Source organism: Schistocerca americana, chromosome X (assembly GCF_021461395.2).
Source record: "Schistocerca americana isolate TAMUIC-IGC-003095 chromosome X, iqSchAmer2.1, whole genome shotgun sequence".
Classification (NCBI taxonomy): domain Eukaryota; kingdom Metazoa; phylum Arthropoda; class Insecta; order Orthoptera; family Acrididae; genus Schistocerca; species Schistocerca americana.
In genome coordinates, this window is record NC_060130.1 from 473,199,850 (window position 1) to 473,219,595 (window position 19,746).

The 19,746-nt window shown below is 40.7% G+C and overlaps 1 protein-coding gene across 1 annotated transcript in view; it reads right to left on the reverse strand.

The window, feature by feature from the left end:
* The window catches only part of LOC124556075 (speckle-type POZ protein-like), a 66,961-nt gene extending 48,515 nt beyond the window's left edge, over window positions 1-18,446 (reverse strand). The window contains exon 1 of the mRNA XM_047130102.1: window positions 18,389-18,446. The gene's annotated coding sequence lies outside the window, so the exon portion shown is untranslated. The remainder of the gene's footprint in view (window positions 1-18,388) is intronic.
* Window positions 18,447-19,746: the final 1,300 nt, after the last annotated feature.

Consider the following 19,746-nt stretch of genomic DNA (forward strand, 5'->3'; position numbering starts at 1 on the left):
TATCTGATGTTCATCGCTGCCTGTTGTATTTCTCTCATTCTGTTGAGTGGAGTGGGGTCGCCTCCATCTCCACAGCACACCTTGATGAGCCCCCTGCCCTTCCGCGTCAAGAAGTTACGTTGGCACAGAGTGGTGTAAAACAACGTTTTTAACCTGGGTGTGCAACGTCACAACGAAACAGTGCGTGGAATCTGCACCTTCCGGTGGAGAAGATTCAAATCCTGAAGTTTCGTCTCCGCTGTCTGCCCGTGCTGTGGAGAGCGGGACATGAGTACATTTTTTTCTAACACTACTTTCGTTCCTTGTTTGTGTTGACTAATGCAGGCGTATACATTTCTGACCCTTTATGTTAACAGGATAAGATCTTCATTACGGCTTGCTACGTTACGACAGTTTATTTAGGATTCACAAGCTGTTGTGTGTTTGCAAGAAGTGTTTGTGTTTTGTCTCACTGGATATTGTATGTTTTTTAATGCTGCGCCAGAAAGTTTTGCTCGCATGGCCGTACTTTATAAGGACGGTATTCCGTTGACAGACTTTGAAACGCTGGACGACGGTCAGGTTATACGGTGTCGTTCTATGAGCACGCCTTAATGTTTCTTTATGATCCATCTGGATCTGGTCGTACATATGACCGCCCGCGCTCTTGTACGGAAGATGCATTTAACTACTTCGTCAAAATCCGCGATACATTTTGAAAAGGGGGAGATTTCAAATGCGTCTTACGTCCTATGGATCAGACTCCCAGCTATAACTATTGGCATCGTTGAGTCCGCAGGGTGCTTGGATCCTCAGAGATCCCACATTAGTGCGTTTTACGTATTTTACAACTACTTCTAGTGGTTGACGGGACCCTTTTTGTCTGCTACCTTATGAAGCTAACTTTTGTGAACTGATGTAATTCCTGCCAACTTCATTGCCCACAGATAGAAGATACGGTAATGAAGTGGTGAAAGGGGTGCATATCCCGCCATCCTTGAAGATGGGAAAAATTATTTTAATTGCCAAAAAGACTCTGTCATGGATCAGGTCCGACCGATAACTCTACTCAATTTTGATTATAAAATCGTAGAGCGGGCGATAAATAGCCGTTTGGCGGTTCTGCTTGCTGACATTGTCGCGCGTTATCAAAGTTGTTCCCTAGGTCGTACTCTTCTAACTTCCGTTCCTGAATGTCGTGATCTCATCTCTATTGCTTCCACTGTTCCTGTATCGGGAGCTTTACTTTTCATTGATTTTAATCATGCGTTTGACCGAGTTAGTCGTGATTTTCTGTTGTGAGTGTTGACGGCTGTTGGTTTGAATGATGCCGCACGACGGATATTCACCTCTCTAATTTCTGGTATTCAAGCGTCTGTTGACGAGGATGGTAGTCTTACTCCCTCATAGAAGTGTGTAGAGGTGTCTGGAGGGAAGTACCCTTCCTATGTCGTTATTCGTACCATTTCTGGAACCCTTACTGCGACCCATAGCTGCTAGACTGGGTGGCTGATCGTTATTGGCGGAAAAGGTTCATCTTCCACGCATATTCCGGCGACGTTGTGGTATCTCTTCGTACTCGTGACGACATACCGATGCTCAAGGATGCGTTGGATGCGTTCAGTCGTCTTACGGGACCACAGATTAACGACCGGAACTGTCGGTTACTCAGTTTGCGGGAATTTGACGCGGATCCATGGGCTGTGGCGGTCGCACGCCATCAGTCGCTGGGTGTTATAATTGGCAGTTATACGATTAAGGTGGATGCGTTAAATTGGAAGGGCGTCACTGAAAGGATTGAATGAGCGATCCTTGAATACGAGCGTCGCTCTCTCTCATTACTTCAAAAGGTTCGTACCTTGGAAACCTGTGTGTTGAGCAAAGCTTATTTTGTTGCCCAAATTTTTCCCCTTCCTGAGGTGATGTCCCGAAAGTTAAAACTATTATCAGGCAAGTTTATCTGGTAAAACTCTAATGCACTGTGAGGTTATGTCGACACCTCAGCCAATGCGAGGTTTGGGCCTCCATGATGTTCGGGCCAAGGCTTCTATTTTATTTCTTCGACGCACTGTTTTCACGTGTCTTCGCGTCCCCTAATCACTTCCAGCTCGCCTTTTTGCCTGTCCCCGACCTGCAAGCTTACACCCTCCTATAGATGTTCGTAGGATAAGTAATAAACTAAGGCATATTCGTGAATTTTTTCTTGATGTCAGTTATTTAAGTGTTGATATTCTTTCTCAGCCGCATCTCTGTCAGAATGCTGTTATGTCGCTGGACGTTTCCAAATCGCACTTCCTCTGTGGAGTCCCTATCGCCAGAGAGAGTGGAACGTTGGTTGGTCCAATGTCAGCCTACTTAATTTACCGATGGAAGTAGCGTGCTCATCGTACCAAGTCGTTCATAACCTTCTCCCCACTAACGTTCGACTTTTTCGCATTAGCCTTAGTGAAACAGACCGATGCAGTCGTTGTCGTAAACGGATACATTATATCACTTGGTCCCTTGCAGACACACACTGGTGATGGCTCCGCAGACAATTGTCCTTTCTTGCCAGGACGACGGTAGTGGCAGTCTCCAGTAAGATTTTGTTGTAGATAGTAAAATATTCAGTCCTAAGAATAGTAGAATGACCAAGTGGGAAGTATTCAGATTTTGTCAGAAAGACAGTTTAGAAACCGCTGCTGAGCGAGTGGCCTGTGAAATACTTGTCTGACACGCCGGAAGCCGCTTGCAGAGCATGTTCTCCTAACAAGAAATGGACCCTGGAGCATCACGAGGTTTCTAGCAAGCACAACCATCTGACCCTTGGACGGCACAGGCACCAGCACAAGGGGAGCACTTGTAGAAGACGTCGAGCAATATCACGTGCTAGCAGCAAGAAGTGTCACGTTAGCCTCAAGATGAGACTTTTATCCATTGTGGATGTGGAACACTGCGACTGTGGTGTGAAAAGGTTTTCAGAAATTACTGCAACCAGTCGCCTTTTATGTAGATGTATTTTATTTAACCATGACCGGTTTCGAGCTGCCTAGCAACTCATCATCAGATGGTATATACATTTAGTGCTTTTTTGTACCCATTGTGTGGGTGGTTGAGTATCTGTGGCTAGACAGAAACGAGAACAAATAATCGCTACATGTGGTACAGTAACACGAAATATTTACAGCATAATTTATGTTTAACGTATAAGAGCAAATAATCACTACATGTGGTACAGTTACACGAAATATTTACAGTTTAATTTACGTTTTGAGGTGTTACTTACAGATAAATCTTTCTGCAGGTATATATATATATCTCTTTTAGGACGTATTTTTGAAACCATTGTGTCTTGTTTTTCACAATTTCACAAGTTAAAACTTTCACTAGATGTATATTACTTTTATGAGGCACTGTTGGAAACATATATCTTGTTTTTTCGCAAACATCGCTGAACACACTTAGCCACAGATACGAATACAGGATTTACACATTATAAACAAGCCAAAGATTGCAATATAACTTCAGTATCAAAGATTTCAAGTTGACCAGAAGCATTATTAGTCATCACACACACTGACAAGAGATTTGTCTTTATTACATAGAAAATAAATGTAAATTAGCTTAAACTAGTAAAATGTTTATTTATAAATTAACTGTGCAATTTTAACAGGTATATAAAAAAACTAGATTTTTTACATTATATTTCAGTTACATTTAAGATTATTGGTATTGAGAGTATTATGACAGCTAATTTCTTGCTCCTTCCATTGGCTGATCTTGGCATATGATGTCTGGGATGAGAGGTTGATGGTTAACTTGAAATAATAAGTGATGCTGGTACTTGAAAGGGTGTGGAAAAGGAGTTGACGGTGGGGGGGGGGGGGGGGTGGTTGGGGGGGGGGTGTATAGGAAAAAGGAGAGGGGGGGGGTTGAGAGGGTGATGTGGAGAGAGAAGAGAGCTGAAGGGGGGGGCAGAAGTGGTACAGGCTTTTATGTGTGTGTGTGGGGGGGGCATTTTGTTTCTGAATGACTGTTTAGTTTTTTAAGTTCAAAGAATCCTTAAAATTCTGAAAGAAGGAGTTATTCGCCAATTCTGTCTGCTCATTTAAAATGGTATGTGGGGAATTATGTTTGTGGGTAAAAATCTCTAATTGTTCGAGAAGATCCATCTTGAATCCCTTGTCTACAGTGTGTAAGATTTGAAGGTTAGTTTTAATGTCTGTTATGGAATGTTTATTATCTGCTAGATGGGTAGCAAAAGTGGATCTATTTAAGTTGTTTAGGCGAAGTGCATCAGTGTGCTCTTTGTATCGGATCTCAAAATTTCTACCTGTTTGCCCTATGTAGTAGCAGGAGCAGCTGTCACATCTTAATTTATATATACCAGATTTTTGGTAGGGTGTGCTGGCTCTTTTGGTGTTGTGGACTATTTTGTTCTGTATTTTGTTGTTAGTGTGAAAACTTATTTTGACATTATGTGGTTTGAATAACTTAGCAAGTTTGTATGAGATATTGCCGAGAAACGGCATACAAACGAATTTGGTTTCTTCTGCTACTGAGGTCTGGCTTGCTGGTTTTGCTTTGTTAGATATAATGTTTTTATCTAATTTTTCAATTATGCTTGGGTCATAAGCATTGTTTGATGCTATTGTTTTTAATATATTGATTTCATTAATTTTTGCAGTAGGATCAGCTTGAATCTTGTTGATACGGTTAAGTGCTGATTTGAAAAAAGCTAGTTTATGCTGATTTGGGTGGCATGATGTATTGTTTATTATGACATCTGAAGTGGTGGGTTTCCTATATATCTGAAATTTATGTTTGTTGTTGTGATGTGTTATGCTTAGGTCAAGAAAATAGATACCTTTTTGGGTTTGGTGTTCTACTGTGAACTGTATTTTGGGGTGAACATTATTAAGTTTACCAGCTAAGGCCTCAATTTCAGTGGCTGTCCCATCATATAACATCAGGGTGTCATCAACATATCGTTTATAATAAATGATTTTGTCTGTTTCTATTGGGTTTGCTTTAAAGAATTTAATTTCGAGATCATTAATGTAGATGTCAGCAAGAAGGCCAGCTAGACTACTGCCCATTGCTAGACCATCATGTTGAATATATATTTTGTTGTTGAAGGTGAAGTAATTGTGGGACAGCACTAATTCAAGTAAATCCATCAGCTCACAGATTTCCATGTCACTTAACTTTTTATGTTGTAATAAGTTATTTTTTATTATTCTAAGTGTGTCTATTATAGGTATGTTTGTGTACAGGTTGATAATATCAAGGGATGCAAAGTTAGCTGCATTGGGAATGGAAATTTCTCTGATACTGTCAATCAAATCATAGGTGTTTTTTATGGAATAATTGGTTGGGAATGTATAATATTTCTTGAGTATTTCATGCAGTTTTTTAGTCACTTTGTACCCTGGGCTATTTATGGAATTCACAATCGGGCGTATCGGGTGTCCATCTTTATGAATTTTAGGTTGTGATCTAAGCTTTGGTGCTGTAGGGTTCATTATAACACATTGTTTGGCTTTAATGGATGTCAGCAGAAAGTTACAATTTTTTAACATGTCTTTTATTTTAGCTTGGTATTTGGGAGTGGGGTCAGATTTCAACTCAGTTATGTTATTATTCTTGAAAAATTCTAGGGTTTTCTTAATGTAATCAGACTCGTACATTATCACGGCTGTGCTGCCTTTGTCAGATTTAACAACAAGGGCACTACTGTTTGTTAGCTTTTTGTTAATTTGTTTCAGTGTTGCAGATTCATCATGTTTATTACTGTGGAGCCTTTGTGCATCTATGGTTTTCTTTATTATTTTGTTTGCATCATGGGCTAGAGCATTTTGATCATTCTGATCTAGTTTTGATGCTATACATGCTATTTTGGTGTTAGTTATTAGGTCTTTAACACTGTTGTAATCAAGTTTTGTGGCAATATTATGTTTAAGTCCCTTATTTAACAAATTTAATTCTGTGCTATTGAAATTAATGCTTGTTGTGTTAACTACTCTCTCAAAGAATTTATGTTGCACGGGAGGGCATTCATTTGGTGGAATGGGGGATTTTTTGGCAATCAGGAGTGAGAGCTTTTCTTTTTGTTTATGTGCAATTTTCAACATCTCTTTATTCACATTTAGTTGGGTTAGATCTAAGAAATTCGTGATTTGGCTTAGAGTGAGATAGTTGCTTAACTCTAAGTGCAGCATGTAGATGTCCCTGTTTAACAAGTCTTTTCGTTTGTAATGTGATCTAATTTCATTTTTGATCCATACAATTTCACATTTTCTCTTGGCTGCTTGTGCAGATTCACTCTGGTCTTTAACTACAACTCTTATGTAATTAGGTGTTACATTCTCTAAGATACATTGCTTATTAAATTTGATGGCAAGAATAGTTTTCATTAGTTTCACTTTGCACTTCCTGTATTTGTTCATTGTTCCTTTTACCTGGCTAGGTAGCAAAATAAGACTTTTATCCATTGTGGATGTGGAACACTGCGACTGTGGTGTGAAAAGGTTTTCAGAAATTACTGCAACCAGTCGCCTTTTATGTAGATGTATTTTATTTAACCATGACCGGTTTCGAGCTGCCTAGCAACTCATCATCAGATGGTATATACATTTAGTGCTTTTTTGTACCCATTGTGTGGGTGGTTGAGTATCTGTGGCTAGACAGAAACGAGAACAAATAATCGCTACATGTGGTACAGTAACACGAAATATTTACAGCATAATTTATGTTTAACGTATAAGAGCAAATAATCACTACATGTGGTACAGTTACACGAAGTATTTACAGTTTAATTTACGTTTTGAGGTGTTACTTACAGATAAATCTTTCTTGGTTTCAAAAATACGTCCTAAAAGAGATATATATATACCTGCAGAAAGATTTATCTGTAAGTAACACCTCAAAACGTAAATTAAACTGTAAATATTTCGTGTAACTGTACCACATGTAGTGATTATTTGCTCTTATACGTTAAACATAAATTATGCTGTAAATATTTCGTGTTACTGTACCACATGTAGCGATTATTTGTTCTCGTTTCTGTCTAGCCACAGATACTCAACCACCCACACAATGGGTACAAAAAAGCACTAAATGTATATACCATCTGATGATGAGTTGCTAGGCAGCTCGAAACCGGTCATGGTTAAATAAAATACATCTACATAAAAGGCGACTGGTTGCAGTAATTTCTGAAAACCTTTTCACACCACAGTCGCAGTGTTCCACATCCACAATGGATAAAAGTCTTATTTTGCTACCTAGCCAGGTAAAAGGAACAATGAACAAATACAGGAAGTGCAAAGTGAAACTAATGAAAACTATTCTTGCCATCAAATTTAATAAGCAATGTATCTTAGAGAATGTAACACCTAATTACATAAGAGTTGTAGTTAAAGACCAGAGTGAATCTGCACAAGCAGCCAAGAGAAAATGTGAAATTGTATGGATCAAAAATGAAATTAGATCACATTACAAACGAAAAGACTTGTTAAACAGGGACATCTACATGCTGCACTTAGAGTTAAGCAACTATCTCACTCTAAGCCAAATCACGAATTTCTTAGATCTAACCCAACTAAATGTGAATAAAGAGATGTTGAAAATTGCACATAAACAAAAAGAAAAGCTCTCACTCCTGATTGCCAAAAAATCCCCCATTCCACCAAATGAATGCCCTCCCGTGCAACATAAATTCTTTGAGAGAGTAGTTAACACAACAAGCATTAATTTCAATAGCACAGAATTAAATTTGTTAAATAAGGGACTTAAACATAATATTGCCACAAAACTTGATTACAACAGTGTTAAAGACCTAATAACTAACACCAAAATAGCATGTATAGCATCAAAACTAGATCAGAATGATCAAAATGCTCTAGCCCATGATGCAAACAAAATAATAAAGAAAACCATAGATGCACAAAGGCTCCACAGTAATAAACATGATGAATCTGCAACACTGAAACAAATTAACAAAAAGCTAACAAACAGTAGTGCCCTTGTTGTTAAATCTGACAAAGGCAGCACAGCCGTGATAATGTACGAGTCTGATTACATTAAGAAAACCCTAGAATTTTTCAAGAATAATAACATAACTGAGTTGAAATCTGACCCCACTCCCAAATACCAAGCTAAAATAAAAGACATGTTAAAAAATTGTAACTTTCTGCTGACATCCATTGAAGCCAAACAATGTGTTATAATGAACCCTACAGCACCAAAGCTTAGATCACAACCTAAAATTCATAAAGATGGACACCCGATACGCCCGATTGTGAATTCCATAAATAGCCCAGGGTACAAAGTGACTAAAAAACTGCATGAAATACTCAAGAAATATTATACATTCCCAACCAATTATTCCATAAAAAACACCTATGATTTGATTGACAGTATCAGAGAAATTTCCATTCCCAATGCAGCTAACTTTGCATCCCTTGATATTATCAACCTGTACACAAACATACCTATAATAGACACACTTAGAATAATAAAAAATAACTTATTACAACATAAAAAGTTAAGTGACATGGAAATCTGTGAGCTGATGGATTTACTTGAATTAGTGCTGTCCCACAATTACTTCACCTTCAACAACAAAATATATATTCAACATGATGGTCTAGCAATGGGCAGTAGTCTAGCTGGCCTTCTTGCTGACATCTACATTAATGATCTCGAAATTAAATTCTTTAAAGCAAACCCAATAGAAACAGACAAAATCATTTATTATAAACGATATGTTGATGACACCCTGATGTTATATGATGGGACAGCCACTGAAATTGAGGCCTTAGCTGGTAAACTTAATAATGTTCACCCCAAAATACAGTTCACAGTAGAACACCAAACCCAAAAAGGTATCTATTTTCTTGACCTAAGCATAACACATCACAACAACAAACATAAATTTCAGATATATAGGAAACCCACCACTTCAGATGTCATAATAAACAGTACATCATGCCACCCAAATCAGCATAAACTAGCTTTTTTCAAATCAGCACTTAACCGTATCAACAAGATTCAAGCTGATCCTACTGCAAAAATTAATGAAATCAATATATTAAAAACAATAGCATCAAACAATGCTTATGACCCAAGCATAATTGAAAAATTAGATAAAAACATTATATCTAACAAAGCAAAACCAGCAAGCCAGACCTCAGTAGCAGAAGAAACCAAATTCGTTTGTATGCCGTTTCTCGGCAATATCTCGTACAAACTTGCTAAGTTATTCAAACCACATAATGTCAAAATAAGTTTTCACACTAACAACAAAATACAGAACAAAATAGTCCACAACACCAAAAGAGCCAGCACACCCTACCAAAAATCTGGTATATATAAATTAAGATGTGACAGCTGCTCCTGCTACTACATAGGGCAAACAGGTAGAAATTTTGAGATCCGATACAAAGAGCACACTGATGCACTTCGCCTAAACAACTTAAATAGATCCACTTTTGCTACCCATCTAGCAGATAATAAACATTCCATAACAGACATTAAAACTAACCTTCAAATCTTACACACTGTAGACAAGGGATTCAAGATGGATCTTCTCGAACAATTAGAGATTTTTACCCACAAACATAATTCCCCACATACCATTTTAAATGAGCAGACAGAATTGGCGAATAACTCCTTCTTTCAGAATTTTAAGGATTCTTTGAACTTAAAAAACTAAACAGTCATTCAGAAACAAAATGCCCCCCCCACACACACACATAAAAGCCTGTACCACTTCTGCCCCCCCCCCTTCAGCTCTCTTCTCTCTCCACATCACCCTCTCAACCCCCCCCCCCCCCTCTCCTTTTTCCTATACACCCCCCCCCAAACACCCCCCCCCCCCCCCACCGTCAACTCCTTTTCCACACCCTTTCAAGTACCAGCATCACTTATTATTTCAAGTTAACCATCAACCTCTCATCCCAGACATCATATGCCAAGATCAGCCAATGGAAGGAGCAAGAAATTAGCTGTCATAATACTCTCAATACCAATAATCTTAAATGTAACTGAAATATAATGTAAAAAATCTAGTTTTTTTATATACCTGTTAAAATTGCACAGTTAATTTATAAATAAACATTTTACTAGTTTAAGCTAATTTACATTTATTTTCTATGTAATAAAGACAAATCTCTTGTCAGTGTGTGTGATGACTAATAATGCCTCTGGTCAACTTGAAATCTTTGATACTGAAGTTATATTGCAATCTTTGGCTTGTTTATAATGTGTAAATCCTGTATTCGTATCTGTGGCTAAGTGTGTTCAGCGATGTTTGCGAAAAAACAAGATATATGTTTCCAACAGTGCCTCATAAAAGTAATATACATCTAGTGAAAGTTTTAACTTGTGAAATTGTGAAAAACAAGACACAATGGTTTCAAAAATACGTCCTAAAAGAGATATATATATATACCTGCAGAAAGATTTATCTGTAAGTAACACCTCAAAACGTAAATTAAACTGTAAATATTTCGTGTAACTGTACCACATGTAGTGATTATTTGCTCTTATACGTTAAACATAAATTATGCTGTAAATATTTCGTGTTACTGTACCACATGTAGCGATTATTTGTTCTCGTTTCTGTCTAGCCACAGATACTCAACCACCCACACAATGGGTACAAAAAAGCACTAAATGTATATACCATCTGATGATGAGTTGCTAGGCAGCTCGAAACCGGTCATGGTTAAATAAAATACATCTACATAAAAGGCGACTGGTTGCAGTAATTTCTGAAAACCTTAAAGCCTCAAGATGGTCACAGATTAAACAGTCTTCATGGCACGTTCCAGAAGGGTGGTGTCGGGTGCAACCACCCGTTATAAATAGGCGACCCGCCGACTGGTGGGAGAGCTCAGGTGGGTAGACGTCAGGGACGCTACCTCTGTGTCGGTCAGGATCAGGAGCCAGACTTGTCATAATCCGTAGCAGAAAGTACTTAGTAAAACTCTGCGCAGCAGTTGGGCTGTTGAAGTTTCATACTTATGATACTCGTTCGTAGTAACGTCTATATAGTTAGGGAATGTGCCACGGGGTACTTCTAGGGAAAGTAACAACTTGTCTGAGTAGATGACTTGCATCCTCTAACCGACCAGATTCCTATCAAGTTCCACACTCTACACTAGTCAATACTCAACTTTTCAGCTGAGGTCGGGGCTACAGTAGGCGGCCCACGAACAGTGCCTCATCAGAATCGCCGACTGAGGTAAGTTCTTCTGTCTCGTGCAGCGAGTGTCGGTCTCACTCCCTCTGAGGACACAATTCTCCTGCGTCCCGATTCCACCTTTTCCAGAAACAACAATACGGTTATGTGGCTTGTTTTGCATGATATTAATTACATGATGGGGAGCGGGTATGACCCGGACCCTTGTGCCTTTTCCAAACATATGGTTACTGCCCACTGAACATGGCAAATGATGCCACTCTATCGTGAGCTTTTTGCGAATATGCTGTACCCGGTATTTAATCGTCAAGGAGTTGGATGAAATATAGAACACCTTTTCTGTTCGAATGTTTCGTTCTTGTTTCCTTGCATTTGATAACTTGAAAAAACAAAAGGAAAAAAGGTGTTGAGTTAACTAGTCCTCTCGGCACTTTTGTGTTATTTGATTTTTGTGACCCTGTTTCTCTTGTTTTTGTTTAATTAATAAAAAACTAAACAAATTGTTGCAGGCCATGAATGAAAATTAATTTTTTCTTTTTAAAGTGGGAGAAACCATGCAGAATTAAGTCCGATTTTGTTCCTTTTCCTTTTGAGTAGCAAGTTGTAAGGTTTCAACAAAAAATAATGAAGATAAAAAATTTAAAAAGTCCAATACGATGTGTAGGGCTACCATAGAGACAGACGGGGCTAGGCATCGTGTTTCGTGGCCTGGCCTCATTTGTACCCCTGACCACCTTGCCTACTCCCAGCCTGGAAGCTGACTGTGTCCGTCCTTTCCTGCCGCTAAGAAAATAAAATAAAATGAAAAACTGAGTAAACTGCTGGCACATCATGAAGCTGTCGTTAGATTCCTCGTCAGGCTCCTTTTTGTTTTTTTACTTTTTTAGATGTCCGTTCCCTAGTTCTCGTCGTTTATAAGCAGGACATCATTTTATCACATCACAGTAGCCTATCACGTGACAGCGAGATCCATTGAACTGCATGCACGTGCCTACTAAACCACACAGTGCACAACCATAGCTGGTTCTGTCGAGTTCATGTAGGGCGGCTTCCAGATAGTGCTCACACGATGACAACTTCGATAAGCTTTTGGTGCATCCGATAACCAAGCTGCTGCTGCCGCTGCTCGTGCGTAAGCTGCACGGTAACCTCAAAGGTGCGATCCCAGTAAGAACTTTTTCGTCGCCTGGATCAACGCCTTCAGGAAACCTGTAACATTCGTCCGCAAGTAGTGGACAGAGGTCGTCCAAGGACTAGACGTACTCCAGAGGATGCGATTCTTCAAACCGTTCACCAATCACTTCGGCGAAATATCCTTGATATTGCAGTGCTGTTCCAGATATTTGAAGAACATCATCTGTATCATTACACGTTAACTCGACACCAGCGGCCAGAATACCGCATTCGAAGAGTACAGTTTTGTGAATGGCCTTTGCACCTAGTAGAAGATAACGAACATTTTATACAATGAAGCGCCAAATAAACTGGTACATATGTCTAATATCGGGTAGGGCTCCCGCGAGCACGGAGAAGTGGCGCAACACGACGTGGCATGGACTAATGTCTGAAGTAGTGCTGGAGGGAATTGACGCCATGAATTCTGCAGGGCTGCCCATAAATCCATAAGAGTACGAGGGGGTGGAGATCTCTTTTGAACATCACTTTACAAGTCATCCCAGATGGGAGGCCGGCCGAAGTGGCCGAGCGGTTCTAGGCGCTACGGTCGCAGGTTCGAATCCTGCCTCTGGAATGGATGTGTGTGATGTCCTTAGATTAGTTAGGTTAAGTAGTTCTAAGTTCTAGGGGACTGATGACCTCAGAAGTCCCATAGTGCTCAGAGCCATTTCAGATATGCTCAATAATGTTCATGTCTCGGGAGTTTGGTGACCACCGGAAGTGTTTAAACTCAGAAAAGTGTTCCTGGAGCCAGTCTGTAGCAATTGTGGACGTGTGGGGTGTCGCATTGTCCTGTTGAAATTGCCAAGCCCATCGCAATGCACAACAGACATGAATGGATGCAGGTGATAATACAGGATGCTCACGTACATGTCAGTGGTCACAGTCGTATCTAGACGTATCAGGGGTCCCATATCACTCCAACTGCACACGCCCCACACCATTACAGAGCCTCTGCCGTCTTGAACAGTTCCCTAGTGATATGCAGGGTCCAAGGATTCATGAGGTTGTCTCCATACCCGTACACGTCCATTCGCTCGATACAATTTCAAACGAGACGTCCAAAAGGCCATATCGATAATGCTTCGTTGACTCGCTCACACACTGACACTTGTTGATGGCCCAGCATTCAAATCTGCAGCAATTTATGGAAGGGTTGCACTTCTGACACGTTGAACGATTTTCAGTCGTCGTCGGTTCGTTTCTTGCAGGATCTTTTTCCGGTCACAGCGATGTCGGAGATCTGATATTTTACTGGATTCCTGATATTCACGGTACACTCGTGAAATGGTCGCACGGGAAAATCCCCACTTCATCGCTACCTCGGAGATGGTGTGTCCCATCGCTCGTGCGCCGACTATAGCACCACGTTCAAACTCAAATCTTGATAACCTGCCATTGTAGCAGCAGTAACTGATCCAACAACTGCACGAATAGCTAAATAGTAAGGCCGCGCGGGATTAGCCGAGCGGTCTCAGGCGCTGCAGTCATGGTCTGTGCAGCTGGTCCCTGCGGAGGTTAGAGTCCTCCCTCGGGCCTGGGTCTGTTTTTGTCCTTAGGATAATTTAGGTTAAGTAGTGTATAAGCTTAGGGACTGATGACCTTAGCAGTTAAGTCTAAGATTTCACACACATCTGAACATTTGAGCTAAATAGTAAGGCTACTGCTCGCGTTAAGCGGGAAATCCGGATTCGAGTCCCGATCTGGCACAAATTTTCTTTGTCGTCAGTCCATTCTACAGCTGATGGCTGTCCTTATTCGCAAATGCGAATACATTTAATGCATAGGAAATGTTGTGGGGAAGGTGAACCAAAGACTGCGTTTTATTAGTAGAACACTCAGAAGATGCAACAGATCTACTAAAGAGGCTGCCTACACTACGCTTGTCAGACCTCTTTTGGAGTACTGCTGTGCGGTGTAGGATCCTTACCAGATAGGATTTACGGAGTACATCGACAAAGCTCAAAGAAGAGCAGTACGTTTTGTATTATCGAGAAATAGGGGAGAGATTGTCACGGACATGGTGCATGATTTGGGGTGGACATCATTAAAACAAAGGCGTTTCCCTTTCCGACGGGATCTCCTCACGAAATTTCAATCAACTTTTCCTGCAAATGCGAAAATATTTCGCTGACGCCGACCTACATAGGGAGAAACGATCATCATAATAAAATAAGAGAAATCTGAGTTCGCTCGGAATGATATAGGTGTTCGTTTTTTTTCCTTGTGCTGTAGAATAATAGAGAATAAGTGTGAAGGTGCTTCAATGAGTCCTTTACGAGGCACTTAAGCGTGATTTGCAGAGTAGCCATGTGTGTATAGATGCGTGTTGGATATCCAGATTGCACACGAAGGCATCGTTGCCATGTATCGTTGACTTCCTGTTCCAATTGTGCGTCCTTCAAAAGTGGCACGTTGAGTTGTCACGCGCCCCTCCCACGGAGTATTTTTTGTTTAGTATGCTGCGTGGTTATATAAAATGAGCGGTGATCCGAAAAGTTAATGAATAAAATTTTAGTCAGTTACATTATGGATAAAACCTTTCATTACATAGTCCATTTCTAGTCTGCTTGTCGAACTAATAGATACGTACGTGTATACTCGTGCTTACGGAGATACCACCAAGTATCTCTTAAATCTAGTCAATTAGTTAACAACAAAAGGTCCTGGCAAAAGTTGAAATTCTGAACCTGATCTTCTTGATGCAATACGTAATTAAAATTACCACCCAAAATTATGTTCAAACGAGCATCTGTTATTAATGGGACGATATCATTTCGAAACGGGTTGCTCCTCGCACGTTTCCCGCTGGATCCGCAGGGAGCATATAAATTTACAAGATGTAGCTCATACATTGTTGCAGTTATTCCTTGTCCAGATTAAAGTACAGCTTGTGCTGTACGCTTTTTTTTTAGCAAAATTGCCGTTTCGCACTCACTCCATATGTTTGTCTCATATCCGAATACGTCCGCTATTTTCGTCTTAATAACCTTTTGTATTATCACTGTCAATGTCGGCAACGTGTAAGTAGCCCTTTAGATATTGTAACTTCACGTTGAAAATAATGCTGTTTACACTGAGCGTGGAAATCTTACGCGCCTGCGTCATTCAGTAGTACTACTAATCACACTGTCATCAGACCGCGCAACACCCTTATCAGGTCCACAGGGTGTCCTGTGTCCATCTGTTCTTCAGTTGGGGAGACTTGGTTCATATGTACAGCCCCATTCGTGTTTGTAATGTTTGTTTCCGACGTCAACCACGTCATGCTTCTCGCTTGGGTCTGTTTTGAGAATTTTCTCGGTACGTGGGAGTTTTTGCTCTAGCTCTTGAATCTCTTCAAGGCTCTGTTTACGTGGTTGCCGTTTGAGTTTCGCCGGCTGCTGTCTGAAGTTATTTTTCTCGGTATTGTTCAACTCTACTAATAGGGTGGTGTTTTGCTTTTATTGGAGGTCCATTCGATGAGAATAATTGGTTCGCTTTGAGGGTGCTCATTCAGATTGTTCTTGCATAACGTTAGTCTTAACAGTGGAAGAGTGAATCTGTTCCCCTTTACCTTCCGGGGTCCGTTGTGCTGAATCTGTTATAGACGTCACGATTTCCTTCGGCTCGGTTGGTCTTGGTCCTGTTGTGTCAGTGATGGCACTCTGGGCTGCTTCTTGGGTTGTATGGTTGTCCCTATTCATGTTAGGGCTTTGAGTCAGAACGTGTCCGTGGGCAGTCCAGTAAGTCGCTGGCAGCGCAGTCTAAAGCCGGCGGTGACGGCGCCGCGCCAGCCAGCAGATGCGCCACTCGCTGCTGTAAACACTCAGCACGGGCGGGGCTCGGAGAGTTGCACGCCGAGCACGTCCTTGGCCGGACGTCATACACAGTGGCGCACATAAAACCGGCCCCAACCGGAATGCGAACGCTCGTGGGTAGCATTACTAGCTTGTCAGTTTCTTTGCCACCTTCCAACAGCAGTGGCGTGTGAGTAGTTCATACGGGAAGTAGTCATTATAAACCGTGTGCTTCATTGTGATGCCTTACTCCATTGAAGAACGTGTGTTTATTGTTGAATATGTGCGGTCTAAATCCAATAAAGCTGTTCGTGACACTTTTCATGAAAAGTTTCCAGAAAGTAATTCCTGCAAAATCAACGATTCAGGATCTAGTGAAAAAGTGGCGTTCGACAGGCAGTGTTGTTAATTCAAAGAGAAATAAGGCACCGACTGTACGTACACGTGAAGTTGTGGCAAACGTGACGGCACACATTGAAAGAAGTCCCTACAAGTCAAAACGACGATTATCACAGCAATGTGGAATATCTTGCAGGTCATGTCAATGCATCCTTCGTGGCTTAAAAATGAAACCTTACCGTGTGAGTCTTGTTCAGCAAATAAAAATGCGGACAAGGGTAAGCGTACACATTACTGTAATTGGTTGCTGGAAAATGTCGCTGGGGGATATCTTGATCCGTTCCTCCTTTTTTCGATGGATGAAGCTTGATTTCATCTGTCTTGTTAACTTAATTCACAAAACACAAGACATTGGGCTACAGAGAATCCCCACGGCAAACTGCAAGAGCCATTACACGATTTAAAAATTGGTGTATGGTGTGCTGTATCTGGTAACAGAATTACCAGGCCATTGTTCTTCAACGAACATGTTTACTTGCAAATCTACAATGAATTTTCGTCTGTTAACTCCAAACGAAAAATGTTGTGCATATTTCCAGCAAGATGGGGCAACTTCATACGTCGGATTTGTCCTTAGGTCGTATACATGCTGATTTTACAGAAAAGAGGACCATTAGTAAGGGCTTGTGGCCACCTCGCTCTCCCCACTTGTCACCATATGACTTTTAACTCTGGTTCTTCTAGAGTCTACCGCAACAATCCCAAAACACTTGACACATTAAACATATGTGAAGAAATTTCTAACACTCCTCAAAGACATTATTTTCATTATGGCAGCGACAACAGCAACCGTTACGAAATTGTCTCGAATGAAAAACAGCCCACAGTTGCACTAAATTATGTTTATTTTAAACCTTGACCATGGTTTCTGCTATAATAATATAGCCTTCTTCAGAAGTCATAAACACTAAGGCATTTTTTTATTAGTGTGTATGACTTCTGAAGGATTTATTATTATAGCAGAAACCATGGTCAAGGTTTAAAATAAACATAATTTAGTGCAACTGTGGGCTGTTTTTCATTCGAGACAATTCTGCAAAGAGTACTGAAAAGTGTTTTCCTTAACATGCTTCTACGTGCAAAACTTTGCTTGGATGGCGGAGAACATTTTGAACACAGGCTTTAAATTACTTTCTAAAATATGCTCATTAAAATAATAAAAGTAAATCTGTTACTTAAACTTTTAATTACACAGTTAATAATGAAACTGTACAATAAAAATGTAAGAAAGCAATGATGTACGTTGATTTTCTTTATTCATATTCCTTTCAGCGCAAGGGCCGGTTTTATGTGCGCCACTCTGTATAACTATGCCTTGGTAACCACAGACGCTGATGTACGATGGTATGTGCAAATCCACCTTTAACTGTCTCACTCCGCTGAGCACTTGGAATTTGTGCGCATTGGACAACCGTTCGGCAACATGACTGAAGGCTTTGCCGTACAGCGCTGTCACTAAATTTATCTATTCTGCTGGTACTTCGAACGGCAGTTCGAATATCCTGATCGTCCGTATTACACACCCTGCATGAGCAACGGTAACTTCGCCTGTCTTCCTGTCACAATGTTTAAACTTCATCATTCTCCCGACAGTTCCAAGTACCCTCTCGCACAAGTTAGCATCCTTTAGTTTGACAGAAACAACACTGCTCACTGTCGAAAGATGTATTCCAATAACGTCCACGAAATAGTTTTACTTCTTGTTCTAACCGGCCTTCGATTTCATGTAGCTTGGGTCGGGCGTAATTGCAATCCAATAATAATTTCAAAGTACTTTTTCTGTTGAAGTGGGCCATCAAGATATCATATATCAAATTTCAATAAACGGAGAAGTTTCTGCATCGCTGCAATAAGCACTGCTACTTACGACACCGCAGCACAGCGGACCACGGAGCACGAAAGCCACCACACGTCCGCACAGCACCGCTAACGCAGCCAGACTGCTAACGGGACAGCTCCGGCACAGCGCCGAGTTCATTGTACCTGTTCTTACAAGGGAACCTCCCCATCGCACCCCCCCCCCCCCCCCCCTCAGATTTAGTTATAAGTTGGCACAGTGGATAGGCCTTGAAAAACTGAACACAGATCAATGGAGAAAACAGGAAGAAGTTGTGTGGAACTAGGAAAAAAATAGGCATAATATACAAACTGAGTAGTCCATGTGTAAGATATGCAGCATTAAGGAGACTGTGTGCTCAGGAGCGCCGGGGTCTCGTGATTAGCGTGAGCAGCTGTGGAACGAGAGGACCTTGGTTCAAGTCCTGCCTAGAGTGAAAATTTTAATTTTTTATTTTCAGACAATTATCAAAGTTCAGGCACTCACACAAAATCAACTTCGATCTCCAAAATTCCAGGACATGTTCAGATTTGCTTGAACATATGCAGGATTTGACGGTCTACACACGGAAAAATTTGAAAACGTTAAAAACGTTTTGAGAGAACACAGGGAAAACTAAGCGACTGTGAAACTGTTGCATTCATTTGTTGCAGTTTATGTGACAAACTCTTATGTTTTCATCACTTTTTTTGGGACTGATTATCACAACCACAAGAAAACCTAAATCGGGCAAGGTAGAAGAATCTTTTTACCCATTCGCCAAGTGTAAAAGTTAGGTGGGTTGACAACCTATTCCTGTCATGTGACGCACATGCCGTCACCAGTGTCGTATAGAATATATCAGACGTGTTTTCCTGTGGAGGAATCGGTTGACCTATGACCCTGCGATCAAATGTTTTCGGTTCCCATCGGAGGGTCACGTCCTTTCGTCTACTGATCGCACAGTTTTGCGGTGCGGTCGCAAAACACACACTAAACTTATTGTAGTGGACAGAGACGTCAATGAACGAACGGACAGATCATAACTTTGCGAAAATAAAGAAACTAAAATTTTCGCTCGAGGGAAGACTTGAACCAAGAACCTTTTGATCTGCAGGTGCACACGCTAACCACAGGACCACGACGAACCTGAACTTACACTATCCATTATGTTGCCTATCTTGCAGATGGACTAGTTTGTATATTTTGCTTATTTTTTTTTCATAGTTCCATACAACTTCTTCCTGTTTTCTCGAGTGATCTGTGATCTGTGATCTGTGTTCAGTGTTTCAAGGCCTATCCACTGTGCCAACGTATAACTAAATCTGAGGGGGGTGCGATGGGGAGGTTCCCTTGTTAGTCACGCTGCACGCAGTCATGACGTTGTCAGAGCCACGTTTTTTAAATCG